The sequence below is a fragment of the Lissotriton vulgaris genome, chromosome 4_1 (assembly GCF_964263255.1).
Source record: "Lissotriton vulgaris chromosome 4_1, aLisVul1.2, whole genome shotgun sequence".
In the NCBI taxonomy this organism is placed as follows: Eukaryota; Metazoa; Chordata; class Amphibia; order Caudata; family Salamandridae; genus Lissotriton; species Lissotriton vulgaris.
In genome coordinates, this window is record NC_141691.1 from 684,155,384 (window position 1) to 684,180,302 (window position 24,919).

Genomic DNA, 24,919 nt, shown 5'->3' on the forward strand with positions numbered 1-24,919 from the left:
TTTTGGTAATGTATTATTATGAACACATCATTCTGACAAAGGAAAGTTGTGAGGGAGTATAGTAAGCGGCAAAGTGTGTGCGCTTGGGCATGCGCGAGAAATGATTAATGTGAAAGTGAAATTGATAACTCAGTTTCCCTATAAAATAGTCACTATGAGCATCCTCCACCCCCCAAAAGTAAAGAGTGACAGTATTTTACGTTGTTAGTCCGAATACTTGAGTCTCATAATGCCAGGTAAAAGTGGGAGTCAACTGTTGTAAGAAAGTAGATGAAAGCATCTGCTATTCAAAATAACAATTAGCACGAGGCTTGTTATAGTTGTAAAATAGCAGGAAAAAAACAGTAATGTTAATGTAATAAACGTTCCTGATAAGTAGCAAAGTGTTGTAAGCTTTGTGTGCCAAAGGATGGAGCAGTGGAGTAGCAAGGAAATGTTGTGCAGGGAGGGGACAATATGTATAATTAGTGTGAGCTACATATGCAGAGGTAGGAGTTGACTTTGATAGACATTCTGTGCATTTATGGGACCTGTGCTGTATTTGAGTAACATATGGTTCGAATTAGTGTCCCCTGTTTGTTACCATAAGGAGGGCTCATCAGAATTGGAAGGGTAGGCTGTGCAGGCATGGCCTTCTTATTTGTACAAAGCATTGGCACTTTAGTATTGAATTAGCAGGTCAAATAGTTCAAGAGATGTGGCAAATGGGTGTGAGATGCCCATACCCGAACAAAATGCCTGAGCATCAGAGTTGGCTCCCGAGTGTGCATGCATTTGACTGTGTGTTGATATGTAGTGTAAATTTTTAGTGATGTGTGGCCAATTTGTGTATGTGTTGTTTTTGTTACTAATTGTTATGCAACTGTGCTTTATAGATGTGGCAAAGTAGTTTGATGTGTGTGTGCCTTAGGAGGACCCAGCGGAATAGGCTCTAGATGTAGTTAAAAAAATTTTTGGAATGAAGGGTGTGCTGTATAATAATAGGTATAGCTGTAGGAATTATAGTCTAAAAAGCCGTGTGTTCAAACGAATTTTTTTAGCTCTAAAAAATCTTAATGTAAATGTTGTGAATTGGTGCAAACTGTATTTTTAATTTAAAAAATGGATGGAATAGTGTAGTATGAAAAATGTGCTGGGCATGTAATGTACCAATGTGCTTTAAATCCCAGTTTCCCATGTTTGTTGTGTAAATTAGCACGACCCAACGTTAGAATGTCCAAATACCAATTGACATGCATGTAATAGATTGCCTAAAAAAATGTGTATTTTGCCAAGAGAGTCTGTGGGCTGGTTGTGCGTGTTGACGTGCGTAAGTAAAAGTCGAAGGTGTGTTTGAAGAACGTGGCGATGAATGAGAGCAAAGCTATGGTGTGCGTGTTTCCGTGTAAGAGAGACTGTGAGTGTGGGAGTGTGTTTGGGATAGAGAATTTGTGTGTTGCTTGTGTTTTAGTGTTTATTTACGCTAGTGAAACACATAAAAATTTTGATAAGTGGATGAGACAGAATGTAAGGCAGGATGGGTGTGTATGCTTGCAAGATGCACGTCTAAATGTTGTGAACGTGTGCGTGTTTACGTGCGTGTATGGAAAAGAGAGAGTCTGTAAGCTGTTTGTGCATGTTACCGGGCATGCGTGTAATAAGATAAGGAAGAGGCACTCACGTGTGCGTGTTGGCGTGCGTTTTTTTTTTTGTGGGTGGGGTGGGATGTTTGGAGAGCGAATTTGTGTGTTTGTTGTGTTTTTGGGCGTATTTACGCAAGTGAAACTCAGAAACATGTGGATGAGTGAATGAGACAAAACGTAAGGCAGGGTGGTTGGGTATGCTTGCAAGATGGACGTGTAAAAGTCGTGAAAGTGTGCGTGTTTCCGTGGATGAATGGAAAAGAGCTCGAGTCTGAGGGCTGTGTGTTCATGTCGTGCGTGTGGACGTGCCTGATTGGGATAGGCTAAGCAAGAGCCACGACCAGAAAGATAATTTTGGTGGACTGTTTGTGCATGTTGCCTTGCGTGCTGAATGGAAGAGAGAGATGATTATGTGTGCCTTGCGTGCTGAATGTAACAGAGAGATGATTATGTGTAATAGTTCCAGCAATTGAAAGACAGGGTTGTATGTTTAAAAGTGGGAAAAAATTGTACGTCAGAATATGAAAGGCAGAAAAGTGGAGATGAATGAATGAGACACAAGGCAGGGGGCGTTTGCTTGGAATAAGAACGTGTAAATGTGTTCAAAGTGTGCGTGTTCCTGTGCCTGAATGCAAAAGAGAAAGACTGTGGTCTGTTTGTGCGTGTTGGCGGTCGTTATTGTGATAGGATAAGAAAGAGCCACGAACAGAGATGTTTTTTCGTGTATGTGTCCCAGCTGGTGAAAACGTAGAAATTGCTTTGATTGTATGCATTCCTGATGGCGGTGTGACTGCACCTTCTGCACGAACGCAAATCGTGCCTCTGAAAGAGTGTGTGCAATGGAGAGGGGAGAGGCATGGTGAGCTGTGCTTGGTGTTTACTGAGAAGGACCCTGTAGGGCGTTGTAGGTGATGTGGACGTGATTGATTGCCATTGAATAAGGAAGAGACACGAACATGGTGCAAATGATGTCAAAATGGCATTTAATATGAACGATTAATTGTAATGAAGTCCGCAAACGTTTTGCTGTGGCCCCCTCCCCACTTTACAGAGGTGAAGATAAAAATGAAAATCAAACGTGTGGTGCATGGATGTGAACGATTCTAGAGTGTTTGTTCTTTTACTGCGTATTTGCGCGAGTAAAAGCCTTAAAGGTGCAAATGAATGAATGAGACAGAAGTGAAGACAGGGGGCGATAAGGTAAGGTAGGGTGGGTATGCTTGCAAGATGCACGTGTAAATGTTGTCAACGTGTAAGTTTTTCCGTGGATGACTGGAAAAGAGATGTAGTGTAAGGGCTGTTATTGCCTGTCGTGCGTGTGGACGTGATTGATTGGCATAGGATAATTAAGAGACACAAACATGGTCCAAATGATTTGAAAATGGCAGTTAATATGAGCCATGAATGTAACTGCTAAACACATTTGTAAGATATTGCGAAGTGGTGTGAGATACGTGTCCTAAATGAGTGAGCAGCGGAGTAGTCCAAAAAGTGTGTGCAATCGTGTGACGCTTATGTGGTATGTCATGTTGATCATAGAGACAGGTAGAGGGAGTGTATAGTGGCCTTTAAAAATACCCTTATTTCACTAAGCGTTTCCGTAAGACAGATAATTCTATGACAACAGTAACATGCAGATGTACTCACCTAAATTATTGTTTGTTGAAGATCACAAGTGGTACAGAATGATTAGCAAACAGTCTGTGTTGTATCTGTAAAAGAAAAATTATAATTTAGTCACATGTATTACGTCCGTCTTTAATGCTCATTAGAGTACGATTGATATTTTTTGGGTGAGGTCAATGAAACAAATGTGTTGGTTAATATTTTTGTGGATCTGGCAATGTAGTTATAGGAACCATAAGAAGGAGGGTAAGATCGAATAAGAAAGTATTCATGAGCTGAAGTGAGCAAAGTAAAGGCGAAAATGAATGGTAAGAGTGTGCTGTTAAAGGGACCTAAAAGAGTGAACGCTGAAAATATATCTGTTTAGAAAGTGGAGAGATACAGGGGAGAATGTGTAGAGGTAGAAAGCTTGAAAATGAGAGGAGAAAGAGATAAGGAAATGTAGAGACGACCAAGTAATTTAAACTTGTAAGGAAAAGTCAAGTGTAGTACGAAAAAAAGTACAAATGCACTTACATTCCAAAGTAGTCGCGTAGTGTCTTTGAATCTGTAGTCTTCGTTGCAAATACAGCGTCGTTCCGTGGGTCACTCTTGTGTTTCTGGAGACGAATAAGGCTATGGCTCACAATGAGCCTTTCGTGATCTTAAATAGGCCGAAGTGGAGAAGTTTCCTGGTAAGGTGTTTGGAAGTGGACAAAGGATGAAAGGTACATCCCCTTCCCTTGGCCCCGGGAGATGTCTCCAGAGATAATGTGTGTAACTCCCAAGTGTGAAAATGTGAATGTGTATGTAGATGTAGGTTCGATTGTGGCGCCAATAGCGACTTTCGTGTCTCCTTGAGGCACCACTTGTTAATGTACGTGTCTTCACGCACGCAGCAAGGAAGAAGCATTCCGAAAAAAAGTAACGTAAATCCGAGGAAATCTTACATTTATCCATATATTTTTAAAACTAAACAAAGTATAAAGCAATGAAGGGTGTAAAAGGTACATGGGTATAAAGATAATGTAAAAATATAGCGGCGTTGTAGTCCTAAATGTGACATTAAGAATTCGTGCTCATTCTTTCACAATAAATGCTAGTGAAGTAAAAGAGCACTTGGCACACTAAGATGTCAAACATATTGTAACTGTGTAATCTATTCATCAGTTGTGTGTGATAGAAAAGGATGTATAGTGTTTGTGTGTATGCATGTGCTAAGCATATACTGAGGGCTAGTGTTCTATGTAGATTGTTAAGAACTGCACAAAAACTTCCCGACTGAGGCCTGTGTGCACTGACAGGGAGGGCTGTTTGGACTGAATGATTGTTGTGTGCACTGTGAGTTATGTCTGTGTGCAGATAGTGTCTGCAGTAGGAACGGATATCGTACTGTATGCAGTGTGTTTGAAGGATGTGTGCATTGTTAGTGAGGCCTGTGTGCAGTGTGAGTGACGCCTGTGTGCAGGTGGATTTAGAGTTGATAAAAGTCTCAGAATGAGTTCTGTGTGCACTGACAGTGAGGTCTGTGTGGACTGATTGATGGTTGTGTGCACTGTACGTTCTGTCTGTGTGCAGATATTGATTGCAGTACGCACTGATAGCGTACTGTATGCAGTGTGTTTGAAGGATGTGTGCATTGTTAGTGAGGGCTGTCTGTAGTGTGAATGACGCTTGTGTGCAATTTTTTTACTGTTGCGTGCACTGAGTGAGTGCTGGGTGCACTGTAAGTTCTGTCTGTGTGCAGTAAGTATGTGCAGTACGCACTGATAGCGTACTGTATGCATTGTGTTAGAAGTCTGTGTAAAGTGTTATAAAGGGCTGTGTGCACTTTGAGTGAGGCCTGTGTGCAGTGTGAGTAAGTGCTGTGAGCAGTGACTGAGAGGTGCTTGCACTGAGTAACGCACTTGCTTACATTTTTCTTTTGATGGTAATGCGTTAGTGATATGTTTAGAATTAGTGTGCCCTGTGTGTTTGCGAAAGGAGTGAGCAGCGTAGTCTGAAAGGTAGTGTCTGCAGGCATGGAATTATTATATGTACAAAGCATAGGCACTTTCGTTTTGTATTTGCAGGTCAAATCCTTCAAGAGATGTGGCAAAGTGGTATGAGCTCCCTGTGCCTAATGAGTGAGTAGCCGAATCGGATGACGATTGTGTAGATGCATGTCACTAATGTGTGTTGAGAAGTAGTGTACATTTAGTGTGTATGTCCAAGTTGTGTATAGTTTGGCAAACATTGTCAATTCCGATGACACAGACTTTTATATATGTGTCGCAGTGTTGTGATCTGTGCGTGCATTAGGAGGGAGCAGCAGAATTGGCTCAATATACTGTATGGATCAAAGGTAGTGACGAAGGGTGTGCTATTTAAGAGCACGTACAGCTGTAGTTAGTATATAGTATTGAAGATGCATGTTCTAAATAATGTGTTTTTCGTCAAATGCGTCACTTATGAAAGTGTTGTGAGTTCTATGTAAAAAGAAAGGATGGAAGAGCGTAGTAGGAAGGATGGGCTATGGAGTCATGTGACAAATGTGTTAAAAGTGGCGTGTAATATTGTCTGAAAATTTGCACTTCAAATAATTTTCAAGATGTGGCGAAGTGGTGTGATCTTCCTGTGCAAAGTGAGTGAGCAGCAGGGTTGGTTTTCGAGGGTGTGAATTTATGTGACGAATGTGTGTTGTGAATGAGACTGAGGTTAAGACAAGGTGGGATAAGGTAAGTAAGGGTGGGTATGCTTGCAAGATGCACGTGTAAATGTTGTGAACGTGTGCGTGTTTCCGTGGCTGAATGGGAAAAGACAGAGTCTGAGGGCTGTGTGTTAGTTACTGTGGTGCGTGTGGACGGCCCTGATCCGCACACGTAAAATATCGTGTTATGATGGTCGATTTGTTGTGGGTGAATGCCCTAAGCAGGCTCTTCGGGATGTTGCTATGCATGTTTTGTGTGTAACTTTGGACTATGAAACGTAAGTATAAAACAATAAGACCATTGTACGTGCATGTCATCGAATGTGTAAAAGAACGTGCCGCTTGACACATTGTTTCTAAAGTTGCTTCCCTTGCTTTATGGTTTGTGTGAAAAAAAAGGCGCCTTTCGGTCTCTTTAGTTAACATTTGCATTTCCCCGCGGATGGGCGACAACAGATTACAATCTTTACGACTCTGCTGAAAGCAATTCAGTCTCCTGGGGTGGTTAGGCCACAGACGTTTGACTCTGGCCCCCTCCCCACCTTACAGAGGTGAAAAGAAAGAAGAAAAAAAAAAAGTTGTCGTGCATGAAAGAGAGAGTCTAGCCTGTTTGTTTTAGTGCGTATTTGCGCGAGTAAAAGGACGAAAGGTGCAGATGACTGAATAATGATTAAGTTAAGACAGGGATGGATAAGCTAAGGCAGGGTGGGTATGCTTGCAAGATGCACGTGTAAATGTTGTGAACGTATGCATGTTTCCGTGGATGAAAGGAAAAGAAATAGAGTGTGATGGCTGTGTGTTACTGCCGTGCGTGTGGACGGGCCTGATTGGGATAGAATAAGCAAGAGGCACGAGCAGAAATCTGTTTTTGGTGTACTGTTTGTGCATGTTGCCTTGCGTGCTGAATGCAACAGAGAGATGTTTTTATGTTATTGTTTCATCAATCGAAAGACACGGTGTTATGCTTAAAATGAAAAAAAGTGCACGTCAGAATAAGAAAATCTTAAATGTGTAGATGAATGAATGAATGACACCGAAGGAAGGGGGTGTTTGTTTGCAAGAAGCACGTGTAAATGTGGTCAAGGTGTACGTGTTTCTGTGCGTGAATGCAAAAGAGAAAGTCTGTTATTTTTGTGCATGTTGTCGTTCGTGATTGGGATAGGATAACAAAAACACGAACAGAGATGTATTATTCGTGTATGTGTCCCAGCCATTTAAATATTGTTAAATAATTTGATAGTATGGATTGCTGAGTCCGGTGTCACTGCCCCTGCTGCACGAACGGAAAGCGTGTCTCTGAAAGAGTGTGTGCAAGGGAGAGGGGAGAGGCATGGTGAGCTGTGCTTGGTGTTTACTCAGAAGGAACATGTAGGGCGTTGTAGGTGACAGGCCAAGTCAGCATAAGATATATATTCCAAAGAAATGCGCGTCCAACATTATTTACTGTGAAAATAAAGACAAAGATGTGTCATAAATGTGCTAGACGTAGAGGTATTGTTCGGAAGAGACAGTAGCAGGGGGATTTTGTTTACAAGATGCACGTGTAAATGTCTATGCTACAGATTTTTTTCCTATATGTGTCGGCGTGTTGTGATCTGTGCGTGCATTAGGAGGGAGCTGCCGAATTGGATCAATATACTGTGTAGATAAAATGTAGTGACGAAGGGTGTGCTATTTAAGAACACATACATCTGTAGTTACTATATAGTATTGAAGACGTGTGTCGTTCTTTTGAGTGAGTGCTGGGTGCACTGTAAGTTCTGTCTGTGTGCAGTAAGTGTGTGCAGTAGGCACTGATAGCGTACTGTATGCAGTGTGTTTTCTGAAGTCTGTGTAAAGTGTTAGTGAGGGCTGTGTGCACTTTGAGTGAGGCCTGTGTGCAGTGTGAGTAATTTCTGTGATCAGTGACTGAGAAGTGCTTTCACTGAGTTGAGTAACGCACTTGCTTACAGTTTTATTTTGATTGAAATGCGTTAGTGATATGTTTAGAATGAGTGTGCCCTGTGTGTTTGCAAAAGGAGTGAGCTGCGGATTCTGAAAGGTAGTGTGTGCAGGCATGGAATTATTATATATACAAAGCATAGGCACTTTCGTTCCGTATTTGCAGGTCAAATTCTTCAAGGGATGTGGCAAAGTGGTATGAGCTCCCTGTGCCTAATGAGTGAGTAGCCGAATCGGATCACGATTGTGTAGATGCATGTCACTAATGTGTGTTGAGAAGTAGTGTACATTTAGTGTGATGTATGGCCAAGTTGTGTATAGTTTGGCAAAAATTGTCAATTCCGATGACACAGACTTTTATATATGTGTCGCAGTGTTGTGATCTGTGCGTGCATTAGGAGGGAGCAGCAGAATTGTCTCAATATACTGTGTGGATAAAAGGTAGTGACGAAGGGTGTGCTATTTAAGAGCACGTACAGCTGTAGTTGGTATATAGTATTTAAGATGCATGTTATAAATAATTTGTTTGTCGTCAAATGCCTCACTTATTGAAAGTGTTGTGAGTTGTATGTAAAACGAAAGGATGGAATAGCGTAGTAGGAAGGATGGCCTATGGAGTCATGGGACAAATGTGTCTAAAATGCCGTGTAATATTTCCTGTTCTTTTTCACGCAAAATATTTGCCAAGATGTTGCGAAGTTGTGTGATCTGCATGTGCAAACTGAGTGAGCAGCAGTGTTGTTTTTCGAGGGTGTGCATTTATGTGACGAATGTGTGTTGTGAATGAGACTGAAGTTAAGACAGGGTGGAATAAGGTAAGGAAGGGTGGGTATGCTTGCAAGATGCACGTGTAAATGTTGTGAACGTGAAAGTTTCCACTATGAAACGTAAGTATAAAAAAAAAAATAATAATAAACAACAATAAGACCATTGTACGTGCATGTCATCGACAGTGTAAAAGAACGTGCCGCTTGTTTCTAAAGTTGCTTCCCTTGCTTTATGGTTTGGCGGAAAAAAAGGCGCCTTTCGGTCTCTGTAGTTAACATTTGCATTTCCCCGCGGATGGCCTACAACAGATTACAATCTTTACGACTCTGCTGAAAGCAATTTAGTCTCCTGGGGTGGTTAGGCCCCAGACGTTAGACTCTGGCCCCCTCCCCACCTTACAGAGGGGAAAAGAAAGTCGTGCATGAAAGTGAAAGAGTCTACCCTGTTTGTCTTAGTGCGTATTTGCGAGAGTAAAAGGACGAAAGGGCCAGATGAATGAAAAGACTGAAGTTAAGACAGGGAGGGATAAGCTAAGGAAGGGTGGGTATGCTTGCAAGATGCACGTGTAAATGTTGTGAACGTGTGCATGTTTCCGTGGATGAAAGGAAAAGAGATAGAGTGTGATGGCTGTGGTGTACGTGTTTCTGTGCGTGAATGCAAAAGACAAAGTCTGTTGTCTGTTTGTGCATGTTGTCGTCCGTGATTGGGATAGGATAACAAAGAGACAAGAACAGAGATGTATTATTCGTGTATGTGTCCCAGCCATTTAAATATTGTAAAATAATTTGATAGTATGGATTGCTGAGTCCGGTGTCACTGCACCTGCTGCACGAACGGAAAGCGTGTCTCTGAAAGAGTGTGTGCAAGGGAGAGGGGAGAGGCATGGTGAGTTGTGCTTGGTGTTTACTCAAAAGTAACATGTAGGGCGTTGTAGGTGACAGGCCAAGTCAGCATAAGATATATATTCCAAAGAAATGCGCGTCCAGCATTATTTACTGTGAAAATAAATACAAAGATGTGTCATAAATGTGCTGCAGGTAGAGGTGTGGTTCGGAAGAGACAGTAGCAGTATACTGTGTAGATAAAAGGTAGTGACGAAGGGTATGCTATTTAAGAACGCATGTGGCAGAGATGTAAGAAATAATTTGATAGTATGGATTGCTGAGTCCGGTGTCACTGCACCTGCTGCACGAACGGAAAGCGTGTCTCTGAAAGAGTGTGTGCAAGGGAGAGGGGAGAGGCATGGTGAGTTGTGCTTGGTGTTTACTCAAAAGTAACATGTAGGGCGTTGTAGGTGACAGGCCAAGTCAGCATAAGATATATATTCCAAAGAAATGCGCGTCCAACATTATTTACTGTGAAAATAAATACAAAGATGTGTCATAAATGTGCTGCAGGTAGAGGTGTGGTTCGGAAGAGACAGTAGCAGTATACTGTGTAGATAAAAGGTAGTGACGAAGGGTATGCTATTTAAGAACGCATGTGGCAGAGATGTAAGAAATAATTTGATAGTATGGATTGCTGAGTCCGGTGTCACTGCACCTGCTGCACGAACGGAAAGCGTGTCTCTGAAAGAGTGTGTGCAAGGGAGAGGGGAGAGGCATGGTGAGTTGTGCTTGGTGTTTACTCAGAAGTAACATGTAGGGCGTTGTAGGTGACAGGCCAAGTCAGCATAAGATATATATTCCAAAGAAATGCGCGTCCAACATTATTTACTGTGAAAATAAATACAAAGATGTGTCAGAACTGTGCTGCAGGTAGAGGTGTGGTTCGGAAGAGACAGTAGCAGTATACTGTGTAGATAAAAGGTAGGAAGAGACAGTAGCAATATACTGTGTAGATAAAAGGTAGTGACGAAGGGTATGCTATTTAAGAACGCATGTGGCAGAGATGTAAACAAACTACATGCGCGGCCGCCATTTTTTTTTCCTGGGAGGTGCTGGTGTGGCAGGAGTGCTGATACGGCAAGGCTGTGTTGGCGGGGAGAAAGAGAGGAGGTGCTGATGTGTGAGGGGGAAGTCGCGGAGAGAGAGGGGAGGTGCTGGTGTGGGAGGGGAGAGTTGCTGGTGTGGGAGGAGTGCTGCTCGGGCAAGGCTGTGTTTGCGGAGAGAGAGAGGGGAGGTGCTTGTGTGGGAGGGGAGAGTTGCTGGTGTGGGAGGAGTGCTGCTCGGGCAAGGCTGTGTTTGCGGAGAGAGAGAGGGGAGGTGCTGGTGTGGGAGGGGAGAGTTGCTGGTGTGGGAGGAGTGCTGCTCGGGCAAGGCTGTGTTTGCGGAGAGAGAGAGGGGAGGTGCTGGTGTGGGAGGAGTGCTGCTAGGGGAGGAGAAGCCCTGGACGTGAATGCTCGTGCATGTTTGATCACGTGATTCACATGAACTGCAAGAAAACCGCGGCTGAAAGCCCTTTGGTTTGAAGAGAAAATAGCCGACTTGAATTCTCCCCTTCCCATTCCTGCGGAATGGTAAAGGCGAGACCTAAAAAACGAGTTGAAGAACAATCAAATACTACTGAATATATACGATCTACAAATTAATTGACAGAAAAGATACATGAGCTTACCAAAAACGTAGAAGCAGTAACAGTTCCAGTAACGATAGGACCTGTAATCCCTGTGTTTGAAAACCAAGAGCCAAGTTTGACAATTCCTTTACAACAAAGTTTGCAAAAAGTAAAAGAAAATATGTATCTAGATTTGTCAGAAATTAGGCGAACAAGTAATGTAAATCCGCCTGACTTAACTTTTAATCAGAGTTTACCCTATAAGTGCCAAGCCATGTCTTTCCTGGACTGGAATCAAGCATCCTAGGACCGGTTTCTGGCTATCAGCCGTCTTCAGCCAGCATGGGACTCACGTCTAAGCATACCCATCCCACTCGGGGTGACAAATGCAAAGATAACAGTTGATGGACAGAATGCAGAACAATGTCATACATTCACCCCAGTACAGAGATCTGGGCCTAAATCCATCGTTTTTTTGCACTCCAAACCACCACAGTTCAGACATGGCAATATGCAAATCAGCCTTGACCATGTGCCTCATGGGAACATTCCAGCCCGAACTGCCAAGCAATGTCTTTCCTGGACCAAAATCAAGCATCCTATGACTGGTTTCTAGCTATCATCCGTCTTCAGCCAGGATAGCTTGACTCCAGGAGTGTGTGGAGAGCATGGGACTCATGTCTGAGCATGCCCATCCCACTCATTGTGACAAATGCAAAAATAACAGTTGATGGACAGAATGCAGAACAATGTCATGAATTCACCCCAGTACAGAGATCTGGGCCTAAACCCATCGTTTTTTCGCAATCCTCACCACCCCAGTTCAGACATGGCCATATGCAAATCAGCCTAGACCCTGTGCCTCATGGGAACAGTCCAGCCTGAAAGGCCAAGCCATATCTTTCCTGGACCGGAATCAAGCATCCTAGGACCGATTTCTGGCTATCAGCCATCTTCAGCCAGGATAGCTTGACTCCAGTGGTGTAGAGAGCATGGGACTCACGTCTGAGCATACCCATCCCACTCGGGGTGACAAATGCAAAAATAACAGTTGATGGACAGAATGCAGAACAATGTCATACATTCACCCCAGAACAGAGATCTGGGCCTAAATCCATCGTTTTTTTGCACTCCACACCACCCCAGTTCAGACATGGCCATATGCAAATCAGCCTTGACCCTGTGCCTCATAGGAAGAGTCCAGCCTGAACTGCCAAGCCATGTCTTTCCTGGACTGGAATCAAGCATCCTAGGACCGGTGTCTGGCTATCAGCCGTCTTCAGCAAGGATAGCTTGACTCCAGTAATGTGGAGAGCATGGGACTCATGTCTGAGCATACCCATCCAACTTGTTGTGACAAATGCAAAAATAACAGTTGATGGACAGAATGCAGAACAATGTCATAAATTCACCCCAGGATAGAAATCTGGGCCTAAATCCATCGTTTTTTTGCACTCCACACCACCCCAGTTCAGACATGGCCATATGCAAATCAGCCTTGACCCTGTGCCTCATGGGAACAGTCCAGCCTGAACTGCCAAGCCATGTCTTTCCTGGACCGGAATCAAGCATCCTAGGACCGGTTTCTGGCTATCAGCCGTCTTCAGCCAGGATAGCTTGACTACAGTGGTGTGGTGAGCATGGGACTCACGTCTGAGCATACCCATCCCACTCGGGGTGACAAATGCAAAAATAACAGTTGATGGGCAGAATGCAGAACAATGTCATACATTCACCATAGTACAGAGATCTGGGCATAAATCCATCGCTTTTAGCATTCCACACCACCCCAGTTCAGACATGGCCATATGCAAATCAGCCTTGACCCTGTGCCTCATGGGAACAGTCCAGCCTGAACTGCCAAGCCATGTCTTTCCTGGACCGTAATCAAGCATCCTAGGACCGGTTTCTGGCTATCAGCCGTCTTCAGCCAGGATAGCTTGACTCCAGTGGTGTAGAGAGCATGGGACTCACGTCTGAGCATACCCATCCCACTCGGGGTGACAAATGCAAAAATAACAGTTGATAGACAGAATGCAGAACAATGTCATACATTCACCCCAGTAGAGAGATCTGGGCCTAAATCCATCGGTTTTTTTTGCACTCCACACCACCCCAGTTCAGACATGGCAATATATAAGAACAGATGTAAGCATTTTTTCTCATAACATCATAAATGTACTACTGTTTGTTTTTCAAGTGGCGTGTCACACCTGTGTGGGTAGTAAAGTTTGATTGTGGCCACAAACGACTGTGACCTTTGAGTGGATGTATTTTGAACTTAAGACTAATGCATTTTGTGACTCTCTTCATAATTTAGCCCCTAAAGATCCACTTTGTTACTTGTACTTAACAACTCCCCTCCTTCTTCTTAGAATTCTTAAGAAAGTGTCTTAAAATAGTCATAAAGCTATTATCTGACCAGAACACACATTCATGATATGCCCCCAAGGCCTACATCTCCATAAGATTGCAGTGTTTAATTTGTGCTAGTGGTTTCAGATGATGGACACTAGTACAAATTAGGTATGGCCTTTGAAACATTTTTAGCTCTCGCCAGACTATTATTTTACCAAACAATACTAACAGGATATGCATACGTAGCAAGGTTTTTGGTCAATGGCCTTCATTCATTGGTCTGTTCACATTTTGCTTCTGCCCACCGAAGTATACAGCATGGGAAAATGAGGCAGTCAACTTTACTGATTGGCTCTCTTCACGTTGAGTGACTGCACAAAGCCTGTGCACATTGTTCACTTTCAAAAATGGTTCCTTTGTCTTCAGTGAAAAGTTTTTTTCAAAGTGCACTTTTTATATTTAATCTTTCATAATAACTCTAAATTTCAGATATTTCCTGTGACTGCACTTCAAGTGCCCAGTTAAATGGCAATTTATTTTCATTTACCTATTTAGGTCTCACCTGCTGAAAGAGCAAGCACTGTCCTGACAAGTGGTATGTTTACTATAAGGGGCTTGGAGCCTGCCCATGGCTTACCATTCAATGACTTAATTGCCACTCTTCTTTGTTGCGTCCTAATTTACCAGAGCATTCCAGCTCCACTTCCTCTTCTTTCATGTGGAGCACTGACCAACTACTGATTGATTTAGCTTGATTAGTGTCTCCGCTTCCACTTCTCAGGCTATGATTCAGGTACTGTGTTTTTATTTTGCTTCTTCCCTTCCCACCCCCAACTGTTATCCTTGTTGATTCTTAACCTCCTACCCCTGCTCCATGTTGCTACTCTTCAGTTCTTCCAGTCCAATTCCTGTGCTCCAATTGCTCCTTCTCCTCTGACCTCTGTGCTCCAATTGCATCTCCCCCGTTGCTTTTTCTCATCCCATTGCTTCTTCCCCTCTGACACACCTGCCCCCCATTGTCCATGTGCCCCCGACTGCACCCTCCAGTTGTCTGTGTGGTATTCCGCCCCACCCACCATAACACCACCATAACAAAAAAATGGCAATGGCACACCCAGACCCTTTTTCTTGTCCTGTTCCCAGCCTCCTATCACCCTCCCTCCTGCTGTACATCCTGCCTCTTTCCCGATTCCCACCCTTCCTGGTGGGGGTCTGTCTTGCCCACCCCCTCCCACCAGAAGAAAAAAAATCACTATGATATGACCAGTGCTGGTCATGTCATTGCGTTTCTTTTTTAACTTTACTTTTAGCCATACTTCAGAGCCACACTGCTGGTCAACATGGCTAAAAGACATTTGCAAAGCCAATATCTCTCCCATGGGCGAGAGCTATTGGCTTTGTGAATGCTTGTTAAAGTTGTAGTTATAAAATGACATTGCAGCATGGTAGCTGTCTGCAATTTGAGTCCCTGGATAGGTGGTGAATAATTTCCCTCTCTATAAATTATTCTAAAATGCACGGCACAATTAAAGACCTATTAATTAAAAAAGTATCACTTATAGAACCGCTATCCCAGGGAATGTTCTTTAAAATGTGAAAGTTATTTTGCAAGCATGTAGCAGCCATATTTAGGTGGTGGCATATTTGTTTTTTTTGAGTGAGGTATGCTTTTAATAATAAATCATAAAAAGTAACCTATGCACTAGATTTGCAAGGACAGGACGTATTAGCTTGTGAACGCTTCTTTATGGAACTGGCACTTGTTTTCCATCATTAGACTTTGAACGAGGTTAAGAGAGGCCATAGACAAAAACGGAGAAGGAAGAGGAAGAAAGGATTAAGATTAAAAAAAAACTGCAATAATTAAATAGACCGGAACTGTAGGGTGATGGAACAAAGAGGCATAGGGGCTAATCATAACTACGCAAGCCTTGGTATTTGGCAGCTCAGAAGACTTTGGGTCCAAGTCCTGAGATTTTTAACCACATCGCTGCTTGAGAGAGTCCTCTGCTGTGCTGGACAGCAATAAAAACGGGTGTGGTCATGACGAGCTCAGCTCGTCATGAGCACAGGAGCACTGTACTGCATGACGAGCTGAGCTCGTCATGAGCATGGAAGGGGTTAACAAAATTAAGCACTAGTTGCACTGTTTTAAAGTGTCATGGTGCTCATAGACCTTAATTGTTCGGCCTTGCCTAGTGGTGCAGCGCATGTGCTGCTCGCTTTACAAGCCCTGCAGTATACACTATAGCGGGGGAAGCTCCGCCCACTTTCCGTGCATCTTTTTCATTGTCTTAAATCGTAAATGCTGCATTCGGGTTCGTTTTTGGCTTGTTAGTCCCTCGTCCTGACAGCCCTGTCATCATTTTTGTCCTTTGATGGCTATCAGCCCCTTTACTTTAAAAACTCTTTTGTTCCCCTGCCTCCTCCCGTTCCCTCCAGCAGTCGGTGACTTCTCTGCACCCCCCCCCCCCCACCCTCTCCAACTCCTATTCGTGCCTTCTTGGACGCTCGCACTTTTGTTTACAATGCAATAGGTCTTGCGTATATATGAGTCCAAATAAATTTTATAAATGCTTGTTTTCTCCTTAGATTGACTGTGTGAATTCGCACTCTATTTTGCCTGACCTGTCCAGAACACATGCACAATACAGACAGCTATCTCAAAGCTGTGCCTTTTACCACAGTGCTTTGCCAGGCGGATACAACGTCTTTTATGCAGAAGGAGTTACTTTAATGTTTGCAACACAGGCCAATTCACTGCAGGAAGCAAAGACAGCACTAGCAGTGAAGCAAAGCAGGACAGCGCAGCGGGTTCCACACCCTTCTCTTAACCCGCTGATCACCCGCCTGACTACTTTTCTTTGGTCCGGCTTTTATTTTGCTTTCACTACTTTATTTTAGCGCACTCACGCCTTTCTGTTGTGTACTCAGTATCTAAAGGTTGTTTTTTTTATTTAAATTGACAACACCGCACGCTCAACAATGGCGCCTGCAGCCCGCAGCCCCCTCCCACCCCCAGGCGCCACGCTTTTCCGTGTGCCTCAAGTATCTCTTTCTATTCATTTTTTATAAGTACGACTTGATTACCTTTTTATTTTTATACATGTGTTTACAATTATAGTAAGTCTGAAAACAAATAACCGATTGACAAGTTAGAAGCAATGTAAGGGGTGGTGATTCCCTACCATACCAAGATAGCCGCCACTTGTACTTGAAGCTCCATTTTTCTATTTTCATGCCTTGCCTACCTTACTGCTGATGAACTGCTTCCGCTGCTGGGACCAAGTTTTAAAATCTGCCCGGGCGGTTTACAGAGGCGGACCGGGTTTAGGAGCTGTCCAGGTGGTAGGACCAGAGAGCTCTGATTTGGGAGCATGGTGCGAGCGGCTACGGTGAGGGCAAGGATAGTATGGGCAAGAAGGGAAGCCACACAGCGCCGGTGGATGGCATCGGAGAGTGAGACCATGTGGGGGCATAGGGTTAACACCTAAGGAGTGGGTAGTACAAAAGAAGTATAGGTCATACAGACACTAAAGTCATATAGTACAGGGAGCTTTTTGTGGTGTCCAGTTAAAAGCAATGTGGGTCTTATTGATAGTAGCTTTACTATTTAGGGCTGCATTTGTAACAAAAATAACTTATGTTTTCAGATTACTGCTGTACATTTTAGCTGATTGTTAGAGACGACTTTGCATAACTTTACAGTACTTCTATATCAACATAGGAAGGACAAAGGGATGAGTCAGCCCTGCAGGTTCAAACCTCAGCAGGTTTCTGCACAAGGCGTCCTAATCACTGAGCTGTTTAACAAGTCGTTTAGCGCCACATGCATAATTTCAGAACGCTCACGAACGGCAATTTAAAAGTTAAAAGAAGCATAATTATTCAAAAGTGCAAATAGTAATACTACTGGGTGACTCCTTTAGCCAATCCTGCCTGTCATATATAAGTTGAATATTCTGGAGAGCAATACTTTGGTTTGGGCATTACATTAAATTGAATTTTAATGATAAAGTTCATGAAACTGGAAAAGAACAATTCAAGCAAAATGTCCACCAGCTCAGTAGAAAAAGTGGCAAATGTAAAACTAAGAACAGGAATGTTGGGTAAAGCGCTTAATTAAAGAATATTGGTTCAAAAGGCATCCTTAGACACAGTGATCTTTTTAGCCCCAATAATAGCACCTTAGCTTTAAAAAAGCAAAGCTCCATCCTGCTCTCAGTAAAGAAGAGGACACATGCACAGCTCTGATGTTGAATTGGCTATAAAAAAAAATCTCTTTTTTTTTTTAATTTCAAAAGTTTGTGGGTCACTTGCTAGTCGGGTTTGAGTTGTGTGCATTTACGGGGGTTTGTGTGCTCCCAGGTGTACATCCAGGGCCGCCCACATTTCATTTTTAGCGTTGTGGCAAGGTGAGAATTTCCCAGTGATGTTGTCTGCTCCTCTAAGAAAGGTGACCCAGTTTACCCAGCTCTTGAATGTTGCCTTGGCTGTGTCTTTCCAGTTTACTAATATAGTTTTGACTGCTGCTGTGAGTAGGATATCTACTAAGTCTTTAATCTGGAATGTTCTACTAGCTTTGTCCCTGTCCGTGGCTGCCGTTGAACGGGACGCCACAGTACACCAGACTCTATACCTATATACCTAGAAAATGCACTTCCCTGGCACCTCCATGGCTAACTCCAGCGCCCGCCACCACTCCCTCAGCAAAGGCCACTCTCTCGGCAATAAGTACATCATCAGATGTATTTTTGTTGCTAACCTATGTAAGTCCATCTATTCTCACACAAATAGGATTGTTGCAATGGTGACCGCTAATAGCTTTTAGATTAAGTTTTATAACATAACTGAAACACATTGGCAGTGCCAAAAGCTCTGGCTAAACACAATGTCCCAAAGGCGAGAACGATTGCATTGCAAATGCTTGTTAAACGTGTATTTGATGGTTTGGTTGCTTGTTTGACTTTTCACTTTTATTTTTGGACACATTTCTTTCTCTACTATTTAATTGTTCTATTTTCACGCTGACATGAGTGTTACATTTTCTCCAAAGATGGGGTCTTTTTGACTTGAGCAAACCTGCAGTTATGTCCGACGCTTTCGATGGACCAGCAGGCGGCTGACTGTCAGTAATTGTGTTAAGCACCATAAATCGTTAGTGTTTACCAAAAACAAGAGAACAGACGGGCATGTGCTGCTGTTGGAACGAGGCAATTTGTGCTGTAATCAATTCTCTCCTCTCTCCCCTGGAGGTAAAAACCGACGTGAAAAGTACGCCCGTGACTAAAAGGCAGCGAAATGCCAAACAATAATTGTCACATTGGCAAAATGCGAGCGGGCCAATTGGTCTTTAATTGCATCTGAAAGCCGGCATCCTGATTCATAATGAAGCGGCGTCCTTGCTGCTTCGAGGTGGCGCTTCAAACAGAAAGATGAAAGTACGTTTAAGTCGTGGGCATGTGGGCCAGTGATTGGCCATCCACTTGAACCGGCTCACCATGGCAACCCTGATTTACATCAGCAGCCAAGAGGATATTGCAGCACATCGCCAGCTATAAGAGATTGAGGCGGGATAGCGTCATACCTTTTATGTGCACTCATGATGGTACGTTTGTTTCCTTCATAAAAGGAAGCAAACACTTTTTTTAAAAAAATGCTCTCTGAATTGGACAGTTTTGTGATGGTGCACGAACTACCGCTTTCTGTCTATTTATGAAGCCCAACTGCAAGACTGTGGGTGAAAAGCCCGTCTGCTGAAAATTACATGTACATGCTTGCATTTTATTTAAACCCACCTTCAAAAAATACAATTTCTATACTCTCGCTTCTTCCCATTTGATCAGTTGGTTGGCTGCTGACAGAAAAATTATAACAAAAAATATAGATTTTTTAAAAGCATGTTCATAGGTCAATAATATTAAAATACTATTAAAATATTATGTATCTACTTTAGAGAAGTGAAATATGGCACCTGCATGTACACCGGGGCAACTCGTAATGAAGAGCAAGTGATATCTCAGGCACTGCCTGGGGTTGGCTTAAGTCGTTTCCAAAGGGCCGGACGCAACAGGTATGGTTCCCCCTGTTTGTTTCCTCACCGCAGATGGTGACCTTGAGTGTTCCACAGGGGTCCTCTTTGAGCCCCCTCCTTTTTAACGTCTATGTTACTCCCTTGGTTCAACTGGCGGAGGCCTTGGGGGCCAAAATTATTGCATATGCAGATGATATCCAGCTCTTGTTTACTTGGTGAAAATCAGAGTGTTCCACCTCCTCCGCAAAAATTTGCCTGACAGCAGTTTTTTACTGGCTGGCCTCTGCCCAACTTAAATGCAATGAGAACACATCTGAAATCCTCCTTTATGGAAGCTTCGCCCTCTGTTTAGAGAAACACTTTGGCCGGCTGGTTTTTCTATGCCGGCCTCAACGGGGCAACCCGCCAATAATCTGGTCACCTGGTTTGGGGAGAATCTGCGTGTACTTCACTGTTTACCCTTGGCCGAACAAGTTTATTTCAAAACTCTGGTCATGGCACACTGTGCCTTTCATGCCTCCGGTCCAAACTATTTGCAGAAGCGTTTTATTTTCTATACTCCCACTAGACAACTGCAATCTGCTTCTCAACTCCTGGTTCATGCCCCCCCCCGCTTTCGACTGCAAAGGATAGGTGGCAGTTCCCTTGCCTTGGAGGTGCTCTGGCATGGAATTCGCTGTACATGTACAGTCAGGAGCAGCTATATCAGTTCACACCTGCTCTCTGTGATGACAGAGTTAACCAGCAGCTGTTCTATTTTGTGTGACTGGGTAGCTGCAAGTACACTGATGACGTAGCTGATAAATATGCAGTGCTGGCCAGAGGAAAAGTCTTAATCTCAGTTCATTTGGCAGTTGACATAGATCCAGTGCTATAAGAAGTCAAAGTGGTAACATAGCGTTTCATGCGCTGCTGTATCAAATAGAAGATCAGTAGAGCAACAAAAAGGCTTTGCCCAGCATAGTACCTTTGGATATGTAGGGCCTAATTATGAGTGGCATCTTACCTTCGATTTGACTTGTAACAGTAGTTAGACCTTACATCCTTGGGGTGATCTTCCTCCGAACCTTTTGCTTTCGTCTTCCATTCTTTTGCTGATCATGTTTTTGTTGACCCTAGGACTCTGTGCATTTTTCCAATGCTAACCAATGCTAAGGTGCTTGTGCTCACTTCTTTAAATGTGGTAACATTGGCTTACATCCATTTGGCATATTTAATTTGCTCGTAAGACCCTAGTAAAGTGGTAGAACATGTACCCAGAGCCTGTAAATTAAATGCTACTAGTGGGCTGTTAATTTGGGGGTCTCTAGTTGGCACAGGTAGGTGCTTGTGACAAATAGGGACCCTCTCCTCTAGTCAGGACAAGGGGGTTACACTCCTAAAATAACCCCTGCTCACCCTCTAGGTTGCGTGGCGCGAGCTGTCAAGGCTTACTTCAGAGGCGTTGTAAGTTAAGCAGTTGTGACCACATACAGTAACCCAGTGACAACACTGCAAATGGACACCAAACATGTTTTATATCCAAAATAAGTAGACTTTATATAGAGTTACCACAAGACCATAAATGACAAAAATACACACTATGATGATTACTTTAAGATGGTAGATTTAAGCTTAGTTCAGTTCAGTTCTTAGATGCAACACTCTGCGTCAATGTACCTTAAGTTGCGTTGCGCTTCCACGACAAGCAATGTCGCAGCGATGGGAAATGCAGCAAAGTCAGGTGCAAAGAAATAAAGACGTGAAGATCTTCCAGATGCAGCACGCTTAACGGGGATGCAAGAAGCTCTCGGTTCGATGCATGGACTACAGCGGCGACATCCAAGATGCGACTGCAATAGCTCCAGCGGCGACGCTCTTCTCCCACGATGGGTGAAGCTTCCGCTCGATGCGACAACTACAGCGGCGACATCCAAGATGCGACGGCAGCAGCTTCGACGGCGGCATGCTTCTCGGGGATGCGAGGTGCTCTTGGTCGATGCGGTGCAATGGGACAGTTCCAGCGGTGACACCCTCCTTCGGAGTTGCGACGACAAGCACAGCGATGGCGACTCGCTCCGATCTCGTTGCGAGATTCTTCTCCTGATGTGGTGCAGTGCAACAACTTCAGCTGCGACACCCTCCTTCGGAGTTGTCATAGCAGCAGCAGCGACGGCGACACGCTTCCTCTTCGTTGCGGCACGCTTCTCTCCGATGCGGTGCAGTGCGACAGTGTCCAGTGGCGACACCCTCCTTCGGAGTTGCAAAGGCAGGCACAGCGACGGCGACACGCTTCTTCTCGTTGAGACACGCTTCCAGCTCCTTGCGACATGCAGTTCCTCAGAAGGCCCAAAACAGCAGCAGGCACTTCCACAAGAACTCTGGGGAGCTGAGGGGGTGAAGTATATTGTCCCTGAGACTTCAGCAGGAGGCAAGCTCTTTTCCAAGCCCTTGGAGATCTGTCACAAGTTGAAAGCAAAGTACACAAAGTTCCTTTCTCCTTCCTTTGGCAGTAAGGCAACCACTGCTGGCCAACCCCCCAAGCAGCACTTCAGCTTGGGAATAGTCTTTCCTCAGTTTCTTCAGGTTCCTCTCCTCAGTAAAGGTTTCTTCTTGTAGTCCAAAGTGATCTAATTTCATGGGATCAGGGTCCCAAAAGGTATACCCCAAAATCCTTTGTTCTCTGAGGGGAGAGGGGCCTTGCCCACTCCAAACCGGTTCTGAAGCACTCTGTTTACCAGACTTCTCCTTTCCTTTCACAGTGCAGGAATGCACATCAGACGCCCCACAGGAGGTGGAGCCAGCATTGTGGAAGGCAAGTACAGTCCTGGAGCACTTTGTTTACAGGAATCCTTCTCTTCTTTCAGTGTGCAGCATAGAGACATCAGCCGCTCCCCAGGGGGTGAAGCCAGCATCGTGGAAGGCAGGCACAGCCCTATTCAAAGTTCAGGTGCAACTCCTCCCTCCCATCTAGATGCCGATCTCTCTATTCACCACTGGGACACTCAGCCTGTCTCCTGGAATTCCCCAGCCATGTCACTCACAAAACCAGACATAGGAATACACAAACTAGCAGAGGCAGGTTTGAATGGTTAAACAAGCAAACACCTACTTTCTAAAAGTGGTATTTGCTAACACAGAATATTAAAATAAACTTTACTAAAATATGTATTTTATTATTCTGAGTTCAGGCATACTAAACTCGAATTTCTACCATGTTCTCTGAGACAGTTGAGATTATAAAGTGTAACAGTTCTAACAGCCCATTTTTACCTGAGGAGAACAGGTAGTGTAAAAGGTGGGAAGCAACCAATAAACTAAGATCCTTAAGTATTGCCCGGCGGTGTCGCCTTTTTAACCCACAAAGTATTAATTAATGAAGAGGCAGGCGCTGGAGACTGGAAGGCAGGAAACAAGGGTTTATTCTCTCCGGAGGAGAACACATCAGTTCGGACAGCAAGTATCGTCACGAGGTGCTCTAACCGCATCTCTGAGGCCTGGCCTCTTATACACAGGTTTATTGCTTTATTACGTCAAACACATCTCTGTCATTACTTTGATGTAAGGAAAGACATCCTCGGAATCCCCGCTTCAGGCCTGTTCCCACACACATTTACAGTTGAAGTCCCCACCCCGGTCACAACAGGTGATGATTATCGCACAGCTGGACATTCAGCCGATTCACGGAATGTATGTGGTCGATCGGATCTCATGGGGTGGGGGCTTTGATCAACTCATGGATCCTTTGATGGGGGAAGCTTCCTACTGTACAGGCGGGGGGGGGGGGCAATAATAGTATCCGCAGGGCCAGGTGGCGGCCTGGGAACGAGTAAGACAAACGGGCACAAAGGAAAGGGGGTTTTATCAAAGGATCCGGGACCATGAAAGGAATGGAGGGAGGTGTCGCGCTGGGAACAGGATGGGGTTCCGAGGCAGAGCTGCGCGGAAGAGGGGTTTATGACCTAAGGCATGTGAGAGCGGGGGCTGTCAGCGTGGGGGGGATGCTTTGCGAGGTCAGGAGAGAGAGAGAGACGCGCTGGCTATCAACGGTGGGCAGAGAGGCCATGGTACTCGAAATGGCTGCCGCTTACGCGCACGAATGGGCTCGAAAAGGGGGCAAGATGGCGCCGATAATGTTGATGTTGCAGCCTAAGATTTAACAGTCCTCCCTTTTCAACATATCTAGCCAGCTTGCCTACTCGATATCGATCTTCATTAAATTCCTAACCTCGGCATCATACAATGCTCCCATGCGTTCATTTCCAAAGTCCACAGTCTTAGGGCAAATACAGTTTGTACATAATGAACACAGAGGTGGCAGGCATTGAATTCCTAAGCATAGACCGCATATTACAACTACAGGAATCAGGATAATGGTAAACAGTCTCCAGCCCCAGTTCTTAACAGTACTCCAGAACCATCCACCAAGTGACCATTCTTCCTGCTCCTGGTGGACTTCTGAAGAGAGTCTGTGGAGATGTTCGATGGCTTTGTACACTGAGAGTGAATTGTCCGGTATGTATGTACAGCAGCTGGACCCAATAATTCGGCATGGTCCACCACGGTCCGCAAGAACCACATCTAGGACAAGGCGGTTCTGGAGTGCCACCAAGCGGACCGCTTGAAGCTTGGCGGTGTTGTTAGCAAGGATACCAGCTGTGATGTTCATTGTTGTTTCAACTGCCTGAGTCAGATGTCGGATGGCACGGCTGTTTGCCATCGGGCCCCAGAGCGGAACAAGTCCCTTCATAGCATCGAGGAACTGTGCTCCTGTTGAGTCGGCTTGTTCAATGTCCTTGGCTCGTCTTTGTCTATGATGATTCGCTGGAGCCACATAAGTCGGAGGAAGGATGAAGGAGATGAAACAAGTGCCCCCCCAGCCTTTGGGGAGCCAGGTGTAAGCCTTTGTGCCGCAGACAAAGTACATGTTTGGGGACGACACAAAGGAAGGTGGATCAGTGGAGTCCAAAGTTCTGGTAAAACGGCAAGCACTGCGGCCTACCAGCTGTGTCCCAAGCCCTTCTATGCACATGTGGCCTGTGACGTTGATGACAGATAGAGCCACGGTCAGGGTGGCAGCCGTCCCTTTCCGTAGGTAGGAGAAGGTGGGTCTGGCTGGATTGTTGAACACCTGCATTTCAATTCGCTCTTTAGCAGGGATGTCCATGTGGATAGAGTCGTTGGAGGTCTGCGGACAGAAGTGAGTCTTGGTTTTGTTTCGCCAGACCTCGTGGAAGAAATGCGTTATGGTTTTGTTGGAGGTGGCATTGTCCTTATAGCTTTCTTGCAGGAGGATCAGCCAAGCAAGGCAGGAGCCGTGAATTGAGAAGGGCGAAGGGATGAAAGGTATTGAATGTCCAATGGCGTGGGGTAGCAACCCACAGATCCAACAGTTGGTGGCGTTGGTGGCAAGATTGTGCTGGTGCA